Source organism: Capsicum annuum, chromosome 8 (assembly GCF_002878395.1).
Source record: "Capsicum annuum cultivar UCD-10X-F1 chromosome 8, UCD10Xv1.1, whole genome shotgun sequence".
In the NCBI taxonomy this organism is placed as follows: Eukaryota; Viridiplantae; Streptophyta; class Magnoliopsida; order Solanales; family Solanaceae; genus Capsicum; species Capsicum annuum.
Window position 1 is genome coordinate 36,825,911 of NC_061118.1, and position 24,512 is coordinate 36,850,422.

At 33.3% G+C, this 24,512-nt stretch overlaps 1 long non-coding RNA gene across 1 annotated transcript; it reads right to left on the minus strand.

Moving 5' to 3' along the window:
* Nucleotides 1-7,279: 7,279 nt before the first annotated feature.
* Nucleotides 7,280-16,410, minus strand: LOC124886380. The gene is made up of 2 exons (XR_007043471.1): nucleotides 8,432-16,410; nucleotides 7,280-8,347 (listed from the first exon to the last, which is right to left on the minus strand). It is a non-coding gene; the product is annotated as an uncharacterized LOC124886380 (long non-coding RNA).
* Between the last annotated feature and the right edge of the window lie 8,102 nt (nucleotides 16,411-24,512).

Genomic DNA, 24,512 nt, shown 5'->3' on the forward strand with positions numbered 1-24,512 from the left:
TTTTTTTCTCCAAAATTCAGATTAATTTAATTTGATGATCATATCAAAATCGATCGTGAACTCTACAAAGATAGTGACAATTGACAGTTAAATTCGATTTTGATCATTATTTTCATATCGATAACAGTTATAACATAAAAATGTATATTTTTCTACTCAAGACAGCTCAATTTATAAATATTGATAATTATTGTGATATTGAACCAAGAGAGCAGAATAATATTTTCACTTATTGATGAACTTTTGACGAATAATTTTAATTCTTTGGTTTTTATTCTTCTTCTTCTTATTTTACAACAAATTCTCATAAATCATTTTGCAACAAACACGGATCATAATGACACAATAATAAGTGACATATAATAGAGGAATCTAATTAACCCATAATTAAAGGTTTCATCCTTTTTTAAGACCACTCCAATTCAAGACCCAAAAACAAAAGATAACTTAAAATTTCCCTTTTAAGAGAAAACATAGGAATAAAAGTTACTGTATCGAACTGGATATACATCATTGCAAGCTTTAAGGGAGAAACAAATAAAGTTATCAGTTGCTAGATAGTTAATTTAGTCAAATTCAAGTTAGATGTATATATTGCTTCCAAATCCAAAGTACAACTGCACTGGATTAATAGATCATTCAAGAAATCATGAGCCCTAACCAAGTGATTAAGATTGATGGCAACATGTTAACTGGTTTGTAAATTACCCTTTTCAAATAATTATTTTTCAAACATGAATATTTGCTTTCATAATGGAAACAAGTAGTACTTCTGTCTCAAATTATTTATCGTGATTTTTAAAAAATACTTAAAACTTAGAGTAACTAGTAAAGTTGTTGACATGTGGTAGGAGGTCATGGATTCAAACAGTCTGTGGCAGAAATGCAAGGTAAAACTGCATACAATACACTCTTGTGGTGGGGCCCTTCCCCGAACTATGCGCATAGCCGGAACTTTACTGCACCGAGTTGCCCTTTAGTTGTCTCAAATTACTTCTCATGTTTTCTAAAAATAAATTTTGCAATTTTACAAATTTAATGCAAAATTAAGTATAATTTTCTCATTTTATACTTAGTGTAATTGTCCTTGAATACTACTAAACTCAATAGAATAAATATTCAACGAAGTGAGGTTATATCTTAAACATAAATAAAAGTAAATTTATCAAAAAAATATTTTCTAATTAATATTTTCTTAAGGATCGTATAAAAGAGAAATACTACACAAAGTAATTAGTTTATTCGTTCAAAGGAATTGGGTATTTGATTGGAATTGAAATCAGAGAGAAAAACTAAAAATGTCAAAGATTGATCAGTTGACTTTATTTGAAATAAAGAACAGATTAATTAAGTAGCAAACTTGTCTAAGTAGATCAAGGATAAGGACTGAAGTCATCTAAGATGAAGATCTTCATATTCTAAATTATCATTACTAAAATTACATATACGGGATAAAATAATCCCTTGTGAGTTAGATTGTCAAAATTTTTAATTAACCCTCTTGGAGACTTCTGCCAACCAGTTGTGGGAAATTGGGGTTTGGATTACAATGGAAAAAAAATATTCTAGCTAAAACTTATGAGCACCTAGCTAGCTAGTCGATCATCTTAGTCTCAAATTATTGCGATTAAGTAATTTAAAAAAGCTAAATTTGATATTAATTAATCATAATAGAGTGAAATGTTTAGGGAAAATATGCGAAAAATATGTGTAGTATTTAGGCAAAATTTGTAGTTATGCACCCTGAACTTTTTGGGGTCCCTATGACCCCCTTAGACTATTTTCTACCGTATTTAACTAACATATACTTGCCCCTTACCAAACTTTTTTTTGTGCATGAAATACACGCAGTGGTCCAAATGTCAAATATATGTCAGTTAAATACGGTAGAAAATAGTCTAGGGGGGTCACAGGACCCCCCGCAAAGTTCAAGATAAGGTTGGGCATAAAATACCAAAATCAAATTATCGAACCGAACCAAAAAATTTGGTAATTGGTATTTGGTAATTCGGTATTTGGTATGGTATTTGAGAGTAAAATTTCAACATTCGGTATTCGATTGGGTTTGGTACAAGATATTAATACCATTTGGTATTTAATATTTACCGAATATCGAAGATATATATACATATATATATATATATATATATATATATATATATATATATATATATATGTATATACGTGTGTCTAACCCAACCCAATAGACAATAATATTACTCATCTCAAAGAATCTCTTAAACCTTGGCAATATATTCGTAAAAAGCAACAAAAATAATACTAAATAGGGTTTCTATTAAATATATTCTTTGAAGTTTAAAGGTACATTTGCACATCTCCAGCTTTAATATGGTATTACCAAATATCGTACCATTTCGAAGTTTAATTTACCAATTATCGAATTACCGAACCGATATTTATAAGTATGGTATGTGGTATCTATGTTCAAATACCGATTATCGAATTAGTGAATTCGAACTTTGCAAATACCGAACCGAATACCGAACTCACACCCCTAACCGCGTAGCCTTCCCACTCGAGTTGTCCATTCGGGAGCCTTGCGTCTAGTAAGCCAAATCTTAGAACTTAAGATAGAACTTCCCTGAATATAGGCCATGCATGCATAAGCCTTAGGTGGTTTGACCCGTGGTGTCATTCCACAAATTTAGGAAACGCCCTCATGTCAAAAGGGTTCACGACCCAATGACGATCCTCATATTATGTGCAAAGATAATGATGAATTGATCCAAGTTGAAATTTGACCAAATTGAGTTTGAAAAATTCTAAACTCGAGTAATGTCATTAATTAAAGCTTGAATCAATTTATCGTAATCTGAATCGATATTTGACATTTAGGCTCACACTTGGCTCAAAAGGGTCACCCAATTAGGACACACTATTTACTATTCTATTTGTTACGTGATATAATTATCTTATGCGTAGTAATTGTTTATGTGCTAAAGTGTTTTATTATTTTTCTTTGTCAATATTTGCTTATCTGTGTGTTTAAAGAACATATGTTTGGCTTGAAATAAGACTAGTCCATTATTCCTATTTCAAAGTCCTAGAGCGTTAATAAGCATATAAAACTCAAAATTTGAACCTTCGAAAATACCTTTAGAAGTTCGTTGATAAAATTCCTTCCAATTTATCCAATTTTGTTCAAAATTTCATTAGGTTATTATCCAATTCACATTGATCACGTTGTCCTCACAAGTTATTTTTTCCACATTTGATTGTAGTCAGAGTTATCCAGACATTCTGTTAATAAAAGACTGTCGACTTCAAAGTTTTTTCAAATAAGCCTTTTTAGGATGTTTATCTGTTAATATTTGATTTTTTGAAATCACTTAGTTCATCCTGTTCGAAGTTCTAATTTTTTCATCAAATTCAAGATACGTTAAATTATCAAAGTTCTGATCATTCATTCACTTTTTCTAGTGTCTTATCCTTCAAATTCTGGACTTAGTCTGTTTCAAATCAAATATATGTCATTCGTTCGTATACTACTATTGTCAATCATTAAGATAATGAGTTAACTTTTTATCTTTTGAGTGCTTTTCTTTCATTTAGAAAGAGGTTGATTTGTGTTGGTAGTTAATTTTTTTCGCTTCACAAAGGCAATAGTAATCGCTGGCAGAACATCAGTATTTCACACGGTCTAAGGTCAAGAAATTAACTGTAGATTCGTCAGTTCTTGCTTGGGCTAACAAAAGGACTCGTTCAACTGTGGATCCTAGTTTGATTAACACAAATACATCATCTGAGTCAGTTTCCACCTTTTCTGTGGCAATGGACCCAAGTGCCTCGATAGGAAGGAAAATAACTCCAAAACTCATTTCCGGTTTGGAGCAACAAATTACCGAGCAATGGCTCATGGTAATGCAAAGCAAAACACCTTCTCAGACTCCTCCAAACATGACTCTGCCTCCTGATGCTCGACAAAAGGGACCTATGCTTCCGACGTTAGAAGGAGTTGATCAGAAAGGTCGTTTTGCTCATGCTTATCGGAATGCCCTTTTTGTGTACACATTTGCTCCTCCAAAGGTTCAGAATATATCCTTGTCACACCAAGTTCCGCCAGTGATACCTATTCTACCGCTCCGCCAGTGATACAAACTCTAGGGTTATACCGCTTAGATGCTAATCATTATATTGAAACAGAGAATAATTCAAGAATGTGCACTGATGAGATGGTGAACAGAAAGCTCAAGGTCTTGGAAGATGCAATGAGAAGATTTCGAATGCTTGGGAATAACCAAAGTGTGAAGTATGAAGAGTTATGTGCATTTCCTGAGATTGAGTTGTCTCCTGGTTATAAGATCCCAAAGTTTGAAAAGTTTGATGAGTCCGAAAATTCTTTCTTTCACTTGAAAACTTATTGTGAAAAGTTGATTGATGTGGGCAAGAATGAAGGAATACGGATCAAGATATTTAGTCAAAGTTTGAGTGGAAAGGCTCTAGAATGGTATGCCAAGCAATATGTGACTAATTGGCGCACATGGGATGACCTGGCAAATGCTTTTGTGGATCACTACAAGTTTCATGTCGATATCATTTCTGATAGAATCTCTATCACAAAGCTAAGATAGAGATCAAATGATAATTTTTACGAATAAGCCATACGTTGAAAAGAAGAGGCGACCAGGGTACATCCCTATAGAGGAAACTAAAATGATCAGTTACTTCATCCATGTACAAAATCCAGAATATTTTGATCTCCTGATAACAATGGCTGGAAAAACATTTATTAAAATTGTCAAGACTGGAGAAATGATTGAGGATGGCCTCAAGACGGAAAGAATAATAAATTTGATAAAACTACAATCCACTTATAAGGGCTTCCAGACTGGATTTTTTGAAAGTGGAAAGAAAAAAGAAGAAGAAAGTAATGGGAGTGATGACTCAATAAAGTTCTTTCAACTACAAGCAGCCACCTCGATACCAATCCAATGCTCTACATGCTCACTATCCGATCTTCAATACACAAGCAACATATCATGCTCAACCTCCACCACAAAACTATCAAAATAATGCTCCTTGTGCCAATCATGAAAGGAAGTCTCCCAGAATTTTCACGCCGTTGGCGAAATTTCTTACTCAGCTTTTTGAAAGGTTGAAAGATGCAGAACTACTTCATCCAGTGGAAGCAAAACCTGTGAATACTTCTGTTAATCGGTATGATCCAAGCAAGTGATGTGCTTGCCACTCTGGAGTTGCTGGACATGATACAGAGAAATGTATCACTCTCAAGCACAAAATTCAAGATCTGATTGACAACAAGCTGATAATGCTTGAAGAAGCTACGGATAATGTTAACAACAATCCATTGCCCAATCACAAGAAATAGTCATCGTCGTTATCCATCAGAAAAAGCATGAATTTTCCTCAAAAGGCACATTTTTGACGTCCTTCTATCCTGCATTTAGAAGAAGTTGTTTTCTTTTCTTGTAATCGTACTTTCTTATTTTATTTCCTTGTAACTGCACTTTATCGCTTTATTTCTGTGTAATCGCACTTTATAGTTTGATTTCCTTATAATTGCACTCTTTTAGTTGTAATGATTTGATTTCCTTATAATTGCACTCTTTTAGTTGTAATGAACTACGTTCGACCTGATTTCCCTTGTGGAATATGTAGGCGGCTTATATTGGCTTCGGTTACGTTATTAAAAGTATAAAATATCCCTATAGTATGTATGAACTACGTTTGACCTGAATTTTCAAGAATGGGATACGTAGGTGGTCTATGTCGGCTTCAGTCAACCCCTTAAAAAAACTAGATATTATTTTCTCGTGCTATGCACGGGCCCAACATATAATTTTATTAAGAATGAAATTTTACAGAAGTTGAAAGTATGATATTTAATTAAATTTCAATTTGATATTAAGAACATTTTTGCAGAAGTTGGAGCTATTAAAGTAATCATCAATTCATTGTAAAATAACATGAAAGAAAGTAAAGCCATGATAAAGTAAGAATAACTTGACAGACAAAAATTAAATGATAAAATTTTTCAATAAGAACCAGGGAATAAGTTTTCATTTAAACTCCATCATATACTAATTGTTGTATATTAAGTAAATTTACATTTCAATACATCAATATGACTGTCTTGGATGCTGAAGTGTTATAGTTAGTTAAATAGTTCAACATTTACATATACATGGGAGTACTAACTTTCCAAACTTGTGACACTTAGTCAAATGAATTTTAGTCTTCTCAGAAAAGAAAATTGGTTTGGTACTCTAATGTATTTTTTCTTTCTCCATGTCCAATAACTCCTTGTCTTCTCTCTCCTCTTAGTACTCTAATCAAAGCTTCCAATAGATTTACCATTGATTTTTATCCTTTGAAAGTATTCGAATAGGTGTAATCATCAACCTGTTGTGTTTTATCTTCTTTTCCATTGCTTCCCCAACAAATCAAAGCTTTTAAAGCTACACAACAAAGGCTTATAATAATGTTCTAATGTAAAAGCCACTACGACCATTCTCATACCTCCTGTTCTTTGAATTAAATGTTAGCCTACACCATTTTGGGATGCTGAGAAGCAAGTTTACTCAAGGACAATATAGGGATCCAAAGTGCTCGCCTACTGCTGCTCATTCTTCTACCCCAAATCATTTATTAGCTCGGTCAGTTTTATAATAACCGAGAAATCCCCAAGAGTCGATGACGCATAATTCAAAACTTGGTGGATAATACTTTCTTTTCCTCTCTCGATTATTGATAAATCGGAAAAGGGTCTAAAATATCCTTCAACTATGTGAAATGGTACAAAAATGTCCTCCGTCTATCTATTGGACCTAAAATGCCCTTCATGTCTATCTATTGGGCCTAAAATACCCTTCAACTATGTAAAATAGTGCAAAAATACCCCCGTCTACCTATTGGGCCTAAAATGCCCTTTTCGTCCATTTATTAGAGCTATTTTGCCCTTATATTTTAAAATAAATTATATTATACCACAACTTATCTTGATTAAACTATACGTAGTCATTTTTAAAAAAATTATTACATATACATAGTCGTATTAGTTGGTTGTCGAGAAAAGGCATTTTAGGCCCAATAGGTAGATATGAAGGGCATTTTAAACCCAATAGGTAGACGGAAGACATTTTTGCACCATTTTACATAATTGAAGGGCATTTTAGGCCCAATAGGTAGATGTGAAGGGCATTTTAGGCCCAATAGGTAGACGGAGGGCATTTTTACACTATTTTATATAGTTGAAGGGCATTTTAGGCCCTTTTCCGTTGATAAATTCTCATTTTAATTTTTCATAAATGTATAGTTTATTTGATCCCTTATTACAGGAACTATGTTATATTTCAATTGTTTTTAAAAGGGAAAATATTCTCAAATATACCTTAACTTTGACGAAATTTGTTGTTACACGTCGGAACTTTACGGGAGTCCTATGGCAACCTAGACTATTTATTATCTTATTTTATTGATACTTATTTGAACAAAATTCTCTTTTAAATTTTTTTAGCATTTTTTATCTTTTATTAGCTTATAAATATCACTAAAATATACTAATAAATAGTTCGGGGGGTGATAGGACCCCACAAAGTTCAGGTGTAATATAACAAATTTCACTAAAATTTGGGTATATATTGAACATTTTTCCCTTTTTAAAACTATATTACTATCAAACCTGAAGTAACAATAATTAAGTGATGGATCGGTGTCATGGACATTTGTATTTAGATATCACAAGGATTAAAATTGAAATTTATTAATAAGGAACCAAAATTATTATTAACCCAAGATTAAATGGGGTTCAAGAATCTTGACCTTTAATTAATTAAAGAATTTATATGAACCTAAAGTAGCCAAAGTGTTGTCATCTCTCTTTTTTGAATTTTTTTTGTTTTTTATCCCGTGTCCGGTACTTGATTAGAGTCTGACTCAAGATACGTGCCGGGTAGGGCCTCCATTCGGGGGTAGTGCTTCCTATCAAAGATTTTTTCATATCCAAGGCTTGAATCGAGATCTCTGATTAAGAGAGGGAGCAGCCCTATCCACTGCACCACATCCTTTGATAGTCTCTTTTTTGAAGTTAGTTAGATGTGCAACCAAAGATATTTGACAAGATATTAAAAGTGAGAAAGCAGAAATAATTGACTAATTTTCTGAAGGCAAAATGAAAAAAAAAAAATAGAAAAGCAGAAGTAAGAAGAAAGAGAAAGAAGATCTGCATGCAGACAAGTTTTGGGTTACCCTTAACTTTTATGTGTTTGAAACCTTTCTCAAGAGTATATTTTAGCCCTAAGATTAAGCCTCTCTATTCAGAAACATTGTTAGTTCCCATCCCCACACCTTCACGCAACCGGAAAACCTATAGACAAGAAGTACAAGTCGAAAACCTGTAAATTTACAGTGAAAAACCACATCTTCTACATGGTATGGTTAGGGAGCATACCATACTTCCATCTACAGCACGCAGCATAGCAGCAGCACCTGTTAGTCTATCATTCCCCTTTGAAGCCCCATCAAACTCAATAATGCATGAACGCTCATGTAGGGGGGCTGAAGGTATCAATTTACAACATGTTCCTCCCAGTTAGAAGTAAAACCACATAAAGATGGTAGACATAGTATCATGACTTGGAACTGAAGTGTCAACAGAATTAATACACTCCAAAATGGCTCAAAATATAAGTTTAACAAAAAAAAATTTTTGTAGCGCATAAGACATAGTCCAAATAAAATCTTTTATGTTGTCTATTTGATCACGTAGATATAATCTTGTATATTCTATTCGGGATAAGTAATCTTGAAAGTTATTTCAACAAACAATTTGATACTAGATCGACAAAGGAGACACAAAACAAACACCAAAACAATCCACAAGTTGGAAGAACCGAGGACCCCTTTGGTGACCACTCTCGGATTCACTACAACAACAACAAAAATACAATAACAACAAGATATTAAGGTGTTCAACACCTCTAAAATCAGTGAGCCAACAAATTAGATTAAAACTACAAGCACAAGAACAAGAACACAAAGTCTCGGTTTTAGGACACCAAACCCGAGAATGAATAACAACAACAATGAAATAGATAGATAGATAGATAGATAGATAGGTAACTTGACATACAAATGTACAAACACTATGAACCTAAGTGTATATTAAACACAAAGACACAAGAATTCATACAAGTAACACCAAGTTCTACGTTGCCCTCGAGGGAACAAGATTCCCAAGCAACCAACGTTTCAAAACTAGCACCAACACAAGTGATAGCCACACTTGTTTACAAGGAATCCACCTTGCAAGACTCTCTCTCTAGAGCTCTTAAAATATCATTAAAGTTATGACAAAATGACCTAACATGTTCTATTTATAGCTAGGTTTCAACTTAATATAAAATGACCAAAATTCCCTTAATGAGCCATGGAAAAAGGGCGGCCTTGGAGTGTGCATATTGGATGGTTTTGGAGTGTTGGGACTTGTTCTCTACACTTCAAAACTTGTTCCATTGGTTGGACAGCCACCCAAACTCGAGTCTTTATGTATTGGTCCAAAATCACGATCGTACTTGTATCATCCTCCCCTTCTTGAAAAAGGATTCGACCTTGGATCCAAACCTTGCATAATAATAGGAAGGACAAGCAAACACAAGTTCCTCAAGGTATGAAGGTTAGGATTAGTGTAATCAATCATAGCATCTTGCCAAGGTGGCTCAAACTTCACATACACCCAAACATCCCTCTTACTCGAATACCCTCCCAAGAAAAAGTCAACTAGTCTATCCACACAAGTGTGACAAAAAATAAAGAACAAGAGTTTCTCATCAAGTGGAAAACATACTCTTCTTTGAACAACAAATAGGCTTGAAAGCCGAGATAGGAAGGCCATAAATTCCATGCACATTCAAGTCATTCCAAAAGACATCCTCATCACCATACTTCAAATAATCACCGGGATCAAATGGGTGGAGTGTCCATGGACCCGGGTTTCGGATGCATTTCCTTTTCCACATACTGTACTAGTACAATCATATATCCCCTCTATACTAGCATGGTCTACAATAAAAATAACTAAAGTGTCATCCATAGTCAATCGGCCAACATGTTGAACATCACCATTTTCACACACAAGTTGGTCTTCATGACTTCCATAAGATAATATATTATCACTTGCCACAATGGCCTCAACACTAGATGGATCAACTAGTGTATCCACAATCTCAAGTTGTACATTATCATCACCAAATGGAGGCACATTCGGCTCGCCTAAAGACAAACTACCATTCACACTTAGTTGGCTACTAGCCTCATTCACTAGAGTGCAAGAGTTAGTTTAATTACCTTGTAGCTCATGTGTAGCATGTCCACTTACAGGAACTTGATTAAAAAGACTTGGATTCTCTATCAAGTTATCCAACTCCTTGCAAAGAGAGCTTTCCATCCCTTCTATTCTTCCTTCCACTCGGTCCATTATTTTTTTTGCATTCTCTCCATTCGGCTGCTAATGTCATGTTTCATACCCATTATGGCAGCTATCAAATCGTTCATGGTCACCTTTTCCAATGCCATAGTTCCTAACAAAAGAAATTCTAAAACAAAAACACAAAAAACAACAAACTAGTTAATATTAGAAAAGAAAACATCCTCACAAGCTCTTAAGCTCTCACACTTTGAAATGCCTCTCAATTGGCCTCACAAGTGTTGGTAACTCGTTTATACTCCAAGGAGATTACTTGGTACCAATTGGGGCTCGAGGTCGGAATAGATTCTCTTTTGAACAACTCAAAGAAAATACGCACAGACTTGAACCAAGAAACTACAACGAATTTCAAAAAGATAAAAGCACACAAAGAAACATAGACACGAATAAACGGACCCAAAACTAATTTACAACCTAGTAGATAATTACTAGTTTGCTAATTAGCAGTAGAATCAACAAAATGCAACTAAGAAACAAAGATTAGAAACTAATAAATCAAAAATTTGAGCCTAAATTTGTCGTGTGAACAGTAAAATATGACGTGGAAGCCACGTATTGGTTGCGGTCTTAACAAATTTTATTTTCCAAAATTGGAAGTCTTGAACAATTTGTGATTTGAAATTGGTGGGAATTGATTTAGGAGGGAAACAAGTCTTGAAATCCTATTGTCAAATTCAAAAGTGAAAGACTTGACTTTTGTGTACCATCCCCCTTTAAACAAGGAAAGTTGTTAGGAAGTGATTGACTAGTTAATGGGTGATGGTAAGTCTTTCAAGGCTAAAAAGCTTTCACCTTTTTCTCTTCAACTTTATAGATCTAGTATTCACTTTATTTTAACAAGTCTTGAAAGGGATGAAGAACATCAAGAACAACTTTAACGATCACCAAGAACACAACAATTCCAACAATCAATTCCGACAACAACAAGGCCAACAAATCACGGCCAAGTCCACCAAGATGGCAACACAATCGGCTAAGGCTTTAAGTTCACAACAACACTTCAACAAATGCAAGCTCAAATTTAGATTTTGACTCAAGAGTGTTAGTGATGAAGAAAACTAACACTAGAAACACCAAGAAAAAAATGACTCCTAGATCTAATTTTCAAGTCTCGACCAAACACAACAAGAACACAACAACTTTCGGCCAAGATCCAAACTCAAGAACACTACATTTTGTTTTTCAAGCAATCTAGCGCAAGATTGATCTTGTGGAAACAAAATCAAGTCATGCTCTGATACCAAATGATACAAGATCGACAAAGGAGACACAAAACAAACACCAAAACAGTCCACAAGTTGGAAGAACCGAGGACCCCTTTGGTGACCACTCTCAAACTCACTACAACAACAACGAAAACGCAATAACAATAAGATATTAAGGTGTTTAATACCTCTAAAACCAGCGAGCCAACAAACTAGATTAACAACACAAGAACAAGAACAAGAAGAACACAAAGTCTCGGTTTTAGGACACCAAACCCGAGAATGAATAACAACAACAATGAAATAGATAAATAGATAGATAGATAGCTAAATTGACATACAAATGTACAAACACTATGAACCTAAGTGTATATTAAACACAAAGACACAAGAATTCATACAAGTAACACCAAGCTCTACGGTGACCTCAAGGGAACAAGATTCCCAAGCAACCAACGTTTCAAAACTAGCACCAACACAAGTGATATCCACACTTGTTTACAAGGAATCCACCTTACAAGACTCTCTCTCTAGAGCTCTCAAAATATCATCAAAGTTATGACAAAATGACCTAACATGTTCTATTTATAGCCTAGGTTTCAAAATATAAAATGACTAAAATTCCCTTAATGAGCCATGGCAAAAGGGCAGCCTTAGAGTGTGCATATTGGATGGCTTTGGAGTGTTGGGACTTGTTCTCTACACTTCAAAACTTGTTCCATTGGTTGGGCAGCCACCCGAGCTCGAGTCTTTACGTATTGGTCCACAATCACAATCGTACTTGTATCATAATTTCTTTCGTGTGTTCTTTTGGTCTCCTAATGAGGTAGTATGCTGCAATGACATTTTTATTCTAAAATAAACTTATTAAAAGCTATGTTGTGCGGACTCTTCAAAATATCGACGGGTACATGTCGTATCCTTTAAAAGTAGTGCCTTTTTGGAGGATCTAACATGGATGCAACACTCTTTTTGGAGAATCCGAGCAACATTCACAACCTTCTCTTTGATGTGTAATGGGGGTAATCTTATCGATTCTAAATTTCATATTATTTTGGTCAATTTCGTAGAGCAAAATAATTATTTTGCCCTTGGTCGTTCCTAATATCATCCTAGTTTCTTGTGTAAATTACCAAAACTGATTCCTAATGCATGTGGTGCGTACTGAGATAGTTCTTAATCTTTATGTGGTTCTTAAGGTATCCTCAATCTGTAGTTTTCTTTATCAAATGGTCATTGACCAAGCAGACTGCATGGATAGACTGCAAGGACAACACAGGAAATTAAGAGAAACTATCAAACATTCTACATATTTTCTTATGGTTATAAGTTAATCCTATTTCTGGCATTTAAAACTGCCCAAATTTAACCAACAGTTAATAGTAAATGTCAAACATTAAGGATGTCAACAGAAATGAATAGCAAACAATGTGGATAAACAGTGAATTAGAAGCCATTATAATATTATATTCTAGTAAAGATATCCTAGCACACAGGGAACTGAAGTTTAACAAACATTGATGGCAAGACACATCCAGTAATCCCATAGATTATGACTACATAAGGATGGATAAATCTAGCCTTCTATGCTATAGAAAAAGAAACGGAACACTTATGTGCAATGAAGAAATATACCATTTGAAGACATGTAAGATGTTTTGAAAAATTTAGAAGTATCACTCTCACTTCAAAGATTATAAGTGTTTCCAACTGATCAGTCTCGACAATCGTTACCAAACTGAGATTGGGGACTCGCCGATGTGGGAAATGTGGATAGAAGTTGTTCATATTTAGGCACTACTTCAGAAATTGGCAAGCGCTATACAAACAACATGCCAAAATGTAATCATTGTGTTGTTAATCAAATTAAACCCATAACTCACCAGTAAGAAACAGTTACCAGAGCCTCATTTGCAAGAGTTTATGCAGCAACTTTGCTAGAATTCAAAAAATAATACAAAATTCTATCATAACAAATACTACAAGACATTTAAAAATTACTTCTTGTTGTTAGGAATTTCATTTATAAGTAAGATTAAGTAGTTTTCAGAAAGCTTCTTTACCTGCAAGTTGTCATCAAGACTTTGACCATATTTAGATTCAAATAATCATATTACTAAATAAAGACTATTTGCCATAACTTCAAAAACTTTCTGCCAGCCCAGCTATAGGATAAAGTTTTAAGAAACATGCAATTCTTGACGTTTTCAAACATACTTCGAAAATTATTGTATCATCATAAATAGATTATATACCACCACTACTCCGTAAGTGCTTTAACTTTTTTACAGTCCTTGTTTTTTAGTGAGAGCAGTAAAATTTTAGAAATGCAGCACGAAGCTTATCTCCATATTGCGAGTGTCATGTAAGGACATTTACTGTAAAAGACATACTAAGTTTATGATGGTAAAAGCAAACATGAAGATTTTGACATGTTCTTCCACCTATCTCTTTTTATGAGATACAAACACTTTAAACTAAAAATAAGACTTCAAGTTTACCTCGTCCAAGTACTTTTGAATAAATTCTGAGAAACAACCCTTATGAAGGTTGTGGTGGTATGATTTGCTACAGCCTTTAGATACATAGTTTTCCCAGTGTTTGATAGACCATAGAATAATACACCACATGGAGGATCTACAACAATCTGCTTGTACAACTCATGATGAGTTAGAGGTAACGCAACACACTTTACAGATTTTCTGCTTTTGTATGTCGCATCCTCAAATATATTAGTATTAGGAAAAAACATAAGCTCAAAGATTAAGAAATAAATAAGGTCTGTGAAATGGTGAATAAATTGGAGGAAACGATAACAAAAAGTTATTGCAGGCCTAAGAACTCCCTTCACAAAGCTTGGAAGGTGATCTCTTCAGGACAGTAAACTTCAAGTTATACGAAGTGAAATAATATGATTTCTATATTCAATTAAAAAAAATGTAGAGAAAAATGATTACTACCCAGTTCACACACTGGAAATAAACCATACCCCTTAAGCAATTTATCCTATAGGCTTTTACAATTCTTCTGGGTAAGGAGAGGACATACAAGGCTAAATGGAGGATAATCAGCTAGTATCCACCTCTTCATAAAGAAGCATTCCCCCGAGCCAACAGTGGCCTTATCCTTTGCCCTATTCGACAATAAAATAGGCATAGAATTTGAGCCAATTTTTGCTAACTGAGGTGGTATTGGCCCTGAAAGTTGATTGTTTGCATGATTCAACCACAATAAGCTGCTGCAATTTCCCAACTCAGGTGGGATGCTATCTGTCAGTGAATCGTTAGCAAGCATCAACCACAAAAGTGAGGTTAGCTTCCCTAAACTTGGTGGTATCTGGCCAATTAACTTATTAGAGGAAAGATGAAGGGCCTGAAATATCGGATTATCCCCGTATTCTGAGGGTATACTTCCATTAAACTGGTTGTATGCAAGAATCAAAAACTTCAAGCCTTTCATCTTGGAAAGTTCAACTGGCAATGGACCAGCGAATTGATTATCGTTCAAGTTTAATCGAGAAAGGTTCCCTAAGTTGGGAATTCCAGAGGTAACTATGCCTCCAGCATAAGAGTTGCCATGCGTCCAATCGAGAAAGGTTCCCTAAGTTAGGAATTTCATGCAATATAAGAAACTTTACTAGTGTAAATCGCCCAAAAATTTCTTGTATTTCTCCTCTGAAGTTGTTTCTACTAAGATCAAGAAACAGCAAATTTCTTAAACTTAATAGAGCTTCTGGAATGTCCCTTGAAAATTGTTGCTTCCCAAGTAAAGTTCTTGAAGACTTATAACTGATCCAATTTCCTTAGGAATTGGCTCTGAAAAATTGTTTGAAGAAAAATTTAAGTCCTCCAGTACACTTGTTTTTAGATATCGAAAACTCCCTAAGTTTATCAAAACCAACTGACAACTCTCCGAGTCAAGTTTTTGTAGCTTAAATCAAGGTAACCTGAGCTTCCTGCACTGATCAAAGGTATTTCCAATCTCACCAGTGAAATAATTTGAAAAGAATAATAAAGCAACAAGAATTAAAATCTTAATTTGTTATAACTAAAATTTTAATCTTTTCTTTAACAGACATGAAATGCGACAACAAAAATGGAAAATTTGAAGAGAACTTGGAAAGACCGTTTAAAGAAATAAATAAAAGACGAAAGATAAAAATAGGAACATACCTGAATTTGAAACCCATTGGAAGGACGGAGAGAAGTGATAATTTTCTGAATGAGAAAGAGTGATACAAATGCTCTGTTCAAGCAATGGAGAGTGTCCAGAGACTTCTAGGTTTATTATGCGGCAAAGATATTATTTTGTGAAATTACATTTCTGACCTTGGCCGTCCTCCACCAGTGTTTCTATATAGTAGTAAAATTTTAGCACGAACTACGTTTGACCTAAATTCTCAAAAAGAAATATGTAGACGGTTTATGTAGGCTTTGGTCAACCTCTTAGAAAACTTATCCTTTCATTATATGTATGAACTACGTTTGACCTGAATTCTCAAGAATGGGATATGTAGGCGATCTATGTCGGCTTTGGGTCATCCACTATTTCAAAAGGACACATCTTATTTAGTTCAACCATCCTTTCTAAAGGACATATCTTATTTGGTCCGTCATACCATTCAAAGTGTCATGTTATATTTAGTATTGATCATGTGTCTTTCAATGAGATACACTAGGTCGTCACCCCCATTTAAGTGGAATGTTACATTCAAAATTGGTTATCCATCTTTTAATGAGATATGTTGGGTTTTCACCCTGTTCAAAGTAACATGTTATATTCAAGTGGCATGTTAAATTCTTGCTATGAATGTGAAGGATCCCACATTCATGGTTAAGAGGTTACAAGCCTCTTTTCCATAAGCTCAAATAACTTATCACTCAACCCGAGCCAAAGATCGTCTAAAATAAAAGACTGTCTTTTCTACCGATTAAGTTAAACTACAAGCAGTCTGATTTCCTGAATCACTGGGATATGTAGTATGGGCTCTAGTAGAAAACCCGACTGAATTCCAACCTCCCTCAATTCTCTTATTCCACAGCTCTTTAATTTTATCAAAATTTGAAACTCAGAATGGCTAGTGAATTCTTTGAAAATCATGCTTTAAAATCAAGTTTTATGAACTACAAGTGGCCTGAATTCTCATGTAATCTGAGATATGCAGGAAACCCGATACCAGGGTTCAACCATAACTCCACAAAACTCGTGCAAAAATCAATCTCATCTGAGAGACGAATTTTTGGTCGGACAAAATTAGGAACGCCAAACTCCCTTTGTCTAGAGTTACTTGCATTCACCCTAACCAAATGGAGGGCGTAGTTGTTGACACCTAATATTTACCCTCCCATTTCAAAGTAGTTTTTAAGTTTCTCAATTTTAAATAATTTTAAAATATTTATTTTAAGTTATTTTGAAATAATTCCAAGACTACCTTTTGAATTTAAGTGAAACTAATATATTTAGTGTTTAATTATACATGACCAGTCAAGAAAAAAAATGCTTAAGAATTTATTCTAAGTGAAAAATTGATTAAATTACAAATACTTTACTTTCCCCATGATCGATTGAAAACAAGAAATTGATGACATAACTAGTTTCTTTATTTTTAAACAAAATAATTGTACTTTATTAAATGTTTATTTTAAAATTATTGAATTTGAGAAACTTGTTAAATTAATTGGAATTCAAATCTATCTCCACTTTGTCCAATTGATTGAAGTGAGGCCATTTTATTAATGTAAATGGCTATAATATTTAATTGGACTTTTTCATTTTCTTTTCTTAATTTTTCAGCCCAACAAACACCCTTATACTGCAGCCTAACAACTACAACATCCCTTCTCTTCTCCTTAACCCATCAACTCGACTTCAACATCAACACAGCAACGATAAAACAACAACAAACAACGTTTCAACATTAGCAAATAACTGATACAACACAACTTTCAGCCAAACCAACGATAAAAAACAACCAAGGACAACAATACCCGACCCGACGACAACACAACAAACGGTGAAACCCGCGACCCGACCAAACGGACCCAATTCCAGCGAACCAACTTCAACCCGACAACAATACCCGACCCGACGACAACACAACAAATTCAACCAAACAAACCCCTTAAATCACGGAAAACATCTCTCTCCATCTTATCTCTGTAATTTTGCAGACCTAAAGCCATTGTTGTTGACTTTTGGCTCAAGATTGTGTGTCTTCAATTCCAAAATTCAATCCAAATCAGAAAGTGTCAATTCAAATCTGAAAATTAGGAATAATTCTCTATTTTAAAGGGCTTAAGTCATCGACAGGCCCTCAAACTTGTTTTGAAAATTCACTTAAATCCTTCAACTAAGGCTTGTAATCAGGCCCCTAACCCACCCGAATTTTGATCCAATTGGACCTTTTTGTTCCAATCAGCTAAAATCTTAAGTGTGTGTAATACACACATAATGATGTGGCAAAAAGGGTTAATTGAAAGTTGACACGTGACATTATGGGTCCAATAATTATTAAAAACTAATTATAAATTTTTTTAAAAAATAAAAATAAAAATTGATTCCTTCAACCCTCACCCCACCCCCACCCATCCCCTTCAACCCCCTCCCCCCACGCCACCCCTTCCATTCTCTTCTTCATTATTACAGAAGATGATAAACTTTAAGAAAAAAATAAACTGGTTCACCCTCTGCCCCCCCCCCCCCCCCTTCCCTTTTCCATTCACTTCTCCATTATTCTGTAAGAAGCAGAACTTTAAAAGAAAAAAAAAAATTAAGTTCTCCATTTTCTGCAAAAAGCTGAACTTTAAAAAAAAAAAACAGTTCTCATGATACTTTCTCCATTAAGGATACCAATTTCTTCATTTTTTTTGTAAGAAAATGATTCCCCATTATATTGGATTTGAGTTATTTAAGTTCACAAACATGTAATTTCGAACAATCTTGAAATTTCGAAGTTGATTTTTCGGTGAGTCTCGCCTAAAAATGCATTCGAATACGGTTAAAGAATACGATGACTGAGGTTGTGGTTTGCAAAGGAAGACGATGATGATGGAGGGTTGTGAAGAAGACGATGAATGGGGGCAGCGGGTTGCGAAAAAGACGATGAAAGGGGGTAGGTGGGAGAAGAAGACGATGAAAAAGGAGGGTGGGGGGGTTTCTTTTCTTTTTTTAAATAAAAAACTTATAATAATTAAAAATTATATTAATAAAATGATTTAAATATAAGTTTTTAAATTAAAAAAAAAAAGTAAAACATTATTTAATCTACTGTTCACGCGTCCAAGGAGAGTGTAAATCAACATTTTGTGTCTGATATGTACCAATTTTAGCAGTTGAGGGGCTTGATTGGTACAGACCTTAGTTGAGGGATCTAAGTGAATTTTCGGGACAAGTTTAAGGGTCTGTAGATGACTTAAGCCATTTTACAAATGGAAAATCAATATTTTCCCCCTATAAAAATATATTGAGGGGAAGAAGGCAAAGGAGGACTTTTTTGGGAAAAAAATTAAAGGTTTTGAAGGCGTGTACCTTTAACCTTACGTAACCAAAAAGTCTGAAAAGAAAGGCTCGACAAGTCAGAATTTTAACTCCAATAGTGAATTCGTCGTCGACTCGTTGTTCTCATTCGCTGCCCGGAAAAAGGCGAACACATCTTCCTTTTCTTTTCTTTTAGTTGATCATTCTTCATCGTCTTCGTTAAAGACTTCTTCCTAATCGTAATTGCTGGGACTGTTTGTTGTAGAAATCCAGAATTTTATTGTGTTTTTCTTGTTGTTTCGATAATTAAAACTTCACTGTGATTGAGAATGAAATGGTGTCTACTGTGTGATTTGAGTTTGGTTGAATTAAGGTCCTTTAAGTTGTGGTTTGTCAGATTACTTAGGTTAAGTGTTTCCTCTTGACAAAAATATATTTGAAGGTGGTTTTTATATTGTTGTACATATTCTATTCGCCCTTTTGATCATAGTTGCAGGTCTGCTCTTTGGTGCTGCTCATATCCATTTTAGTTTTATGTCGGCCACTATCAACCTTTGAATAGTCAGTTTTCAGCATGTTATTAGTTTGAAATTGCCTTGATTGTTATTTTTGTTTGAGTTCATATCTGGATTTATTTAAGTTTTGCTTGTATTTCTCTGGAAAATTCATGTTTCGAGAAGTGTATGTAATTAAGGTTAATCTTCTTCTCGTTGATTTTTCTTTAGCTTAATTACGAAGAATAGACTATGTGTGCATACTGCTTCTCTGTCGAAAATGCATATTTGTACGTGTTACTTTTGTTAGTATTAGTTTTGAGTTATAATTCTCTCAACTCTCATTTTAATTATTGAAAATTTTCTTATTTAAACTACTATATAAGAAGTTGAGATCAAGTACAACTTTACCATATAAAAACTTGGCTTATTTTACTGGAGTTAGAATTCGGAAATTTAGAGACCAAAAATTACTTAGATCTAGCTAGGATCTGATGGTTTAGAATAAAAGGATTTGGTTACATATGTATATAAAATGAACCCTGTGTTTCTCTATTGGATCCTATAGTAATGAATACATACATATGTGTGCTCTGTCTTGTTTTTGTAATGAATAATAAACTCTACTTACAACTACAGGTATTAGTTATTGATTGTGAGTTTTATTCTCAACCCCTTCTATTTCTACTTTTTCTTGTTAGTTTAGTATTGATTCAAGTCATATCCTTGTAGTTATTCATGTTTTCTTATCCTGTATTTATATAATTTATTGTTGTATGTCAAACCTACAATTATAAAAGTTTATTATTGCTTTACATATTATTATTTTCTTAAATTCAAATGTGATTAAGAATACTCGTGCAATGCACGTAAGTATAAACTAGTATATAAAATAAAGAAGACTATAAAGTTGTTCCTCGTCCGTCGCAATTAGTTATGTGTTGTTCGCCTACTTTGTGAATACTACAACTCACATCATATGAATTTGAGGTCTTGTTTGATGTGATTAGTGTGTTTCGAATCAATCACTAATTCTCATATTTTTCTTGATGCATGTGACGTTGACTTGAATCCCAACGAACTCCATTCCCTGCATTTCTCAATGGGCCAAGGAGGCCTACATCTTCTACGAGTCCCAAATGCCTTTATTTTTGAAGAAACAAGGCTAGTATACACTGATATACACCTAAATACGCGGGTTACAGGTCAAAGGTGGTTGATATACGATGCATGCTGAAGCTGGGAGCGAGTATACATGATTTTATATGCTGATATACAGTGTATATACAGAAAATCGCAAGGAAAGGAGGCAGAGATATACACAAAGTATACACTGCAGAGAAATGGACTGAAGTCCATAATTCAAAGCCCAAAGCTGGGCAGCCTTATTAATGGGTCAATTCCTATTCTTGTATTATTTTTTTGCTAAAAATGACACAAATACATAACTTATGTTTTCAATATTACAAAAAATCTCAACTCCCTAAACATATTACAAAAATCTCACATATACTCATAATGCTATGTACATGTCGGCTATGTTATGTATATTAATAGGGAGAGAGAGTAAACTAATTAAAAAGGTGAGAGAGAGTGTAATTACTTTTAAAAGATTGGTATTTATGTTATTTATGCTTTTTTGTGGCTTAAAATACATCTTTGTTTATGTGTACTAACTTTTTAACCAATTAACCTAGACAATTCCCTAAAGTGTTGTCATTTTATTTTATCTTGATTTTCTTTTACTTAATTTATAATTTCTTCACCTAATTTATATTGTCTAAAATAGATTAAATCGGTTTCTTCGATTTTTTCCTTAAAACAAATCTGTTAAGGATTAAGTATTTTATTTCAAAATGACATTTGTTATTTTATACAATTAATAGTCTATCTGAATTAAAATAACTTTCTTTAAACTCAAGAAATTAAATGTTCTTATAAATTTAACTTTCCATAATTAATAAGATACTTTTAATTTAATATTCTCTTAACATTTTTCAAAGGTATTATTATAATATAATCAACTTTTCTATAACGATTAGTAATAAAAAAATAATTCTATAATCTTCTTCTTTTACGAAATCAAATGGAACGTTTCTTTTTAGAATAAAGAGAGAAGTATCGATTACCTCCCTGAACTTGTCATGTTTTATTCATGGTATATCTGAACTTTAACTAGGCCTAAGTACCCCCCCCCCCCCCCCCCCCCCCCACGAACTTGTTCTTTTAGTATGTCGCATGCCCTTTTACACTGATGTGGCAAAATGTTTGAGTTCAACCTCCATTACGTGCGTGATGGAGGTATTTTTATGCCAAATCAGCATTTTTAATGATAAAAAAATGAAACAAAACTATTTTCCTTTAATTTTTTCAAAAACTTCAATTATCCCTCTCCCTATTTATTATCCCTCTTCCTCCATTACTTCCAATCTAAAAAAAAAAAATCATCCGTTTATTAATTTTGTAAAACTCCAGTTTATTAATTAGTTTATGAAATAAAAATTTCACCCATTTATTAATTTTGTAAAAATTTCATTTATTAATCTAAAAAAAAATTATTTGTTTATTAATTCAATCTAAAACTCCAGTTTTCATTCCTATGAAACTCCTTCAATTTTGTAATCTTAATTATATATATCATATGAGTTATTATAGCTAAAAAAAATACACTAACTATTGAAGCAGATATTTTAAAAAATATTAACAAAACAAATACTAAAGAAACTAAGGCACATACTTATAATAAATGTAGTTATATTAGTTATCGGTTCTTAATCCCTAACGATTTGATTTTCGATTTAACCGATAATAAAATACTCATAAAATAGAAAAAGTAGTAATTAACATGAAAAAAATCAAATCTTAGTTGCAACAAAAATTCTACTTTATATATATATATATATATATAATAATTTAATATAATCTTATTGGGTTATCACTTTCCCCAATAACTTAATAAAAAAATCGAAATTGAATCAATATCCCAATAATTTTTTTTACAAAATCATTAACCCAATAACGATAAATCAATAACATTTTTATCGATTCAATTTTTGTACACCCCTAACTTAAATTATAATTTTTCTTAATCCATTAATTATAATAAGAAACGTATTTGTGCATGTGAGTCTCCTCAAAATCCTAATCGAAACACTAATCGAAAACTACTATGAAACACTAACCGGAAAAAAATAATATCATATTATGAAACACTAATCGGAAAAAAATAATTTCATATTTTTAACACACAAAAAAATATAAATTTTTAAATAATACCTTACTTGATCGACGAAAATTATACCTTTCACTATTTTGGAGTAGAGAAAAATTGAAAAATATAATTTTTTTAGAGAGAAATCGGATAACTAAGGGTAGAAATGGGTTATTTTTTTAAATAGGATAAATATAAGGGAAGTGAATGATATTATCCAGGTGGACATCCACATCAGCGTTTTTATCCACGCATCCGCGCATATATTGCATGCAGTAGACAGTGGGCCGAAAAGGGTAGCGTGACATACTAAAAGAACAAGTTCGGGGGAGGGGGGGGGGGGGATACTTAGGATTAGTAAAAGTTCAAGTGTACCGTGAATAAAACGTGACAAATTCAGGGGGTAATTGATACTTCTCTCTAGAATAAATAGATGTCTTTTCTAATGTTCAAATAAATAATTTTAATATTTGCCATAAAATCAAGTCGTTGCAAAATTTAGCCACTTTAATTAGTCAAGTTAGTTATTATTTGGTATACTACTTTAAACGGACGCTCATAAATGCCTTAAAAACCTTCTTAGGGCGTTAATTGAATCCTTACCCAGTTTCTCTAGTTTTATAGGTTTATTTCTATTTTTTAACCTTTGAAACTCTTTTAAGTTTTTTCTTGATTTTTCTATAAAAATCAAGTGGCGACTCTGTGAATTTTCTTAAAATTATTTTGAATTTTTCTTAAATCTTTGAGATACTCTTAAGAAGGTCGAAAACATTTTCTCGCCAAATGAAATTCGAAAGGGATAAAACAAAAAGGACTACTTTGCTGGGGAAATATCTAGGTTCTAACCAAAAGTTTTCTAACTTGTTGTGGCTAATTATTACGTGTTTATTTGTTTAGATTTCATATAAAATGTCATTCCGTTCATATTTATTTTATTCGGAAAAATTGACACAGTCACACGTACAAAATCATTATATATGTAATTTTTATAAAGAAAGAAAAAAATTATCACAAACATAATAAAGAGTACAGACATAAAATAGAAAGTTAACAAACATAGATTGATTAAGATATATAATAATAGAAAGAGCACAGACTAAAACAGAAATAGAAAACACACTTAAAATTTCATTAAGAAAAACACTACTAAAACAGTACAGAAAACATTACTAAAACGGTAATAGAAAACACTAATGGCGATATTAATTAAAAAATACTACTAAAATCAGTTAAAAGAAAACACATTTAAGCTTACTTTTTCTCTTCTGCCTCTTCTTCTTCTTTCTCTTCCTCCTTTTTTCTTCTTCTTCTTGCTTCTGCTCTTCCTTTGGTGGTGGTTGGTCCACCTCATCATCGGACGAATTCGGTATCTTGGGCTTGCCCTCGTCATCACTACCGTAGTGTATCTCATGGTAACCCTGGTACACTTCCCAAGGCCGGCTATACCGTAAAGCCATTAAAGCAATGACATGGAGCCCAAACTTTTTTGGAGCCTCCATTTTTAAGTTAGAAGATAATTAATAATGGCAGTATATCACACATAAATTTTAACGCTAATATGTAAGTGATTCTAAAATAATTTTACTAACTGACAACAAAATACACGTATGACGCACGAAATGCACATAAGATGTACGTATGTCGCACGATATGCACGTATG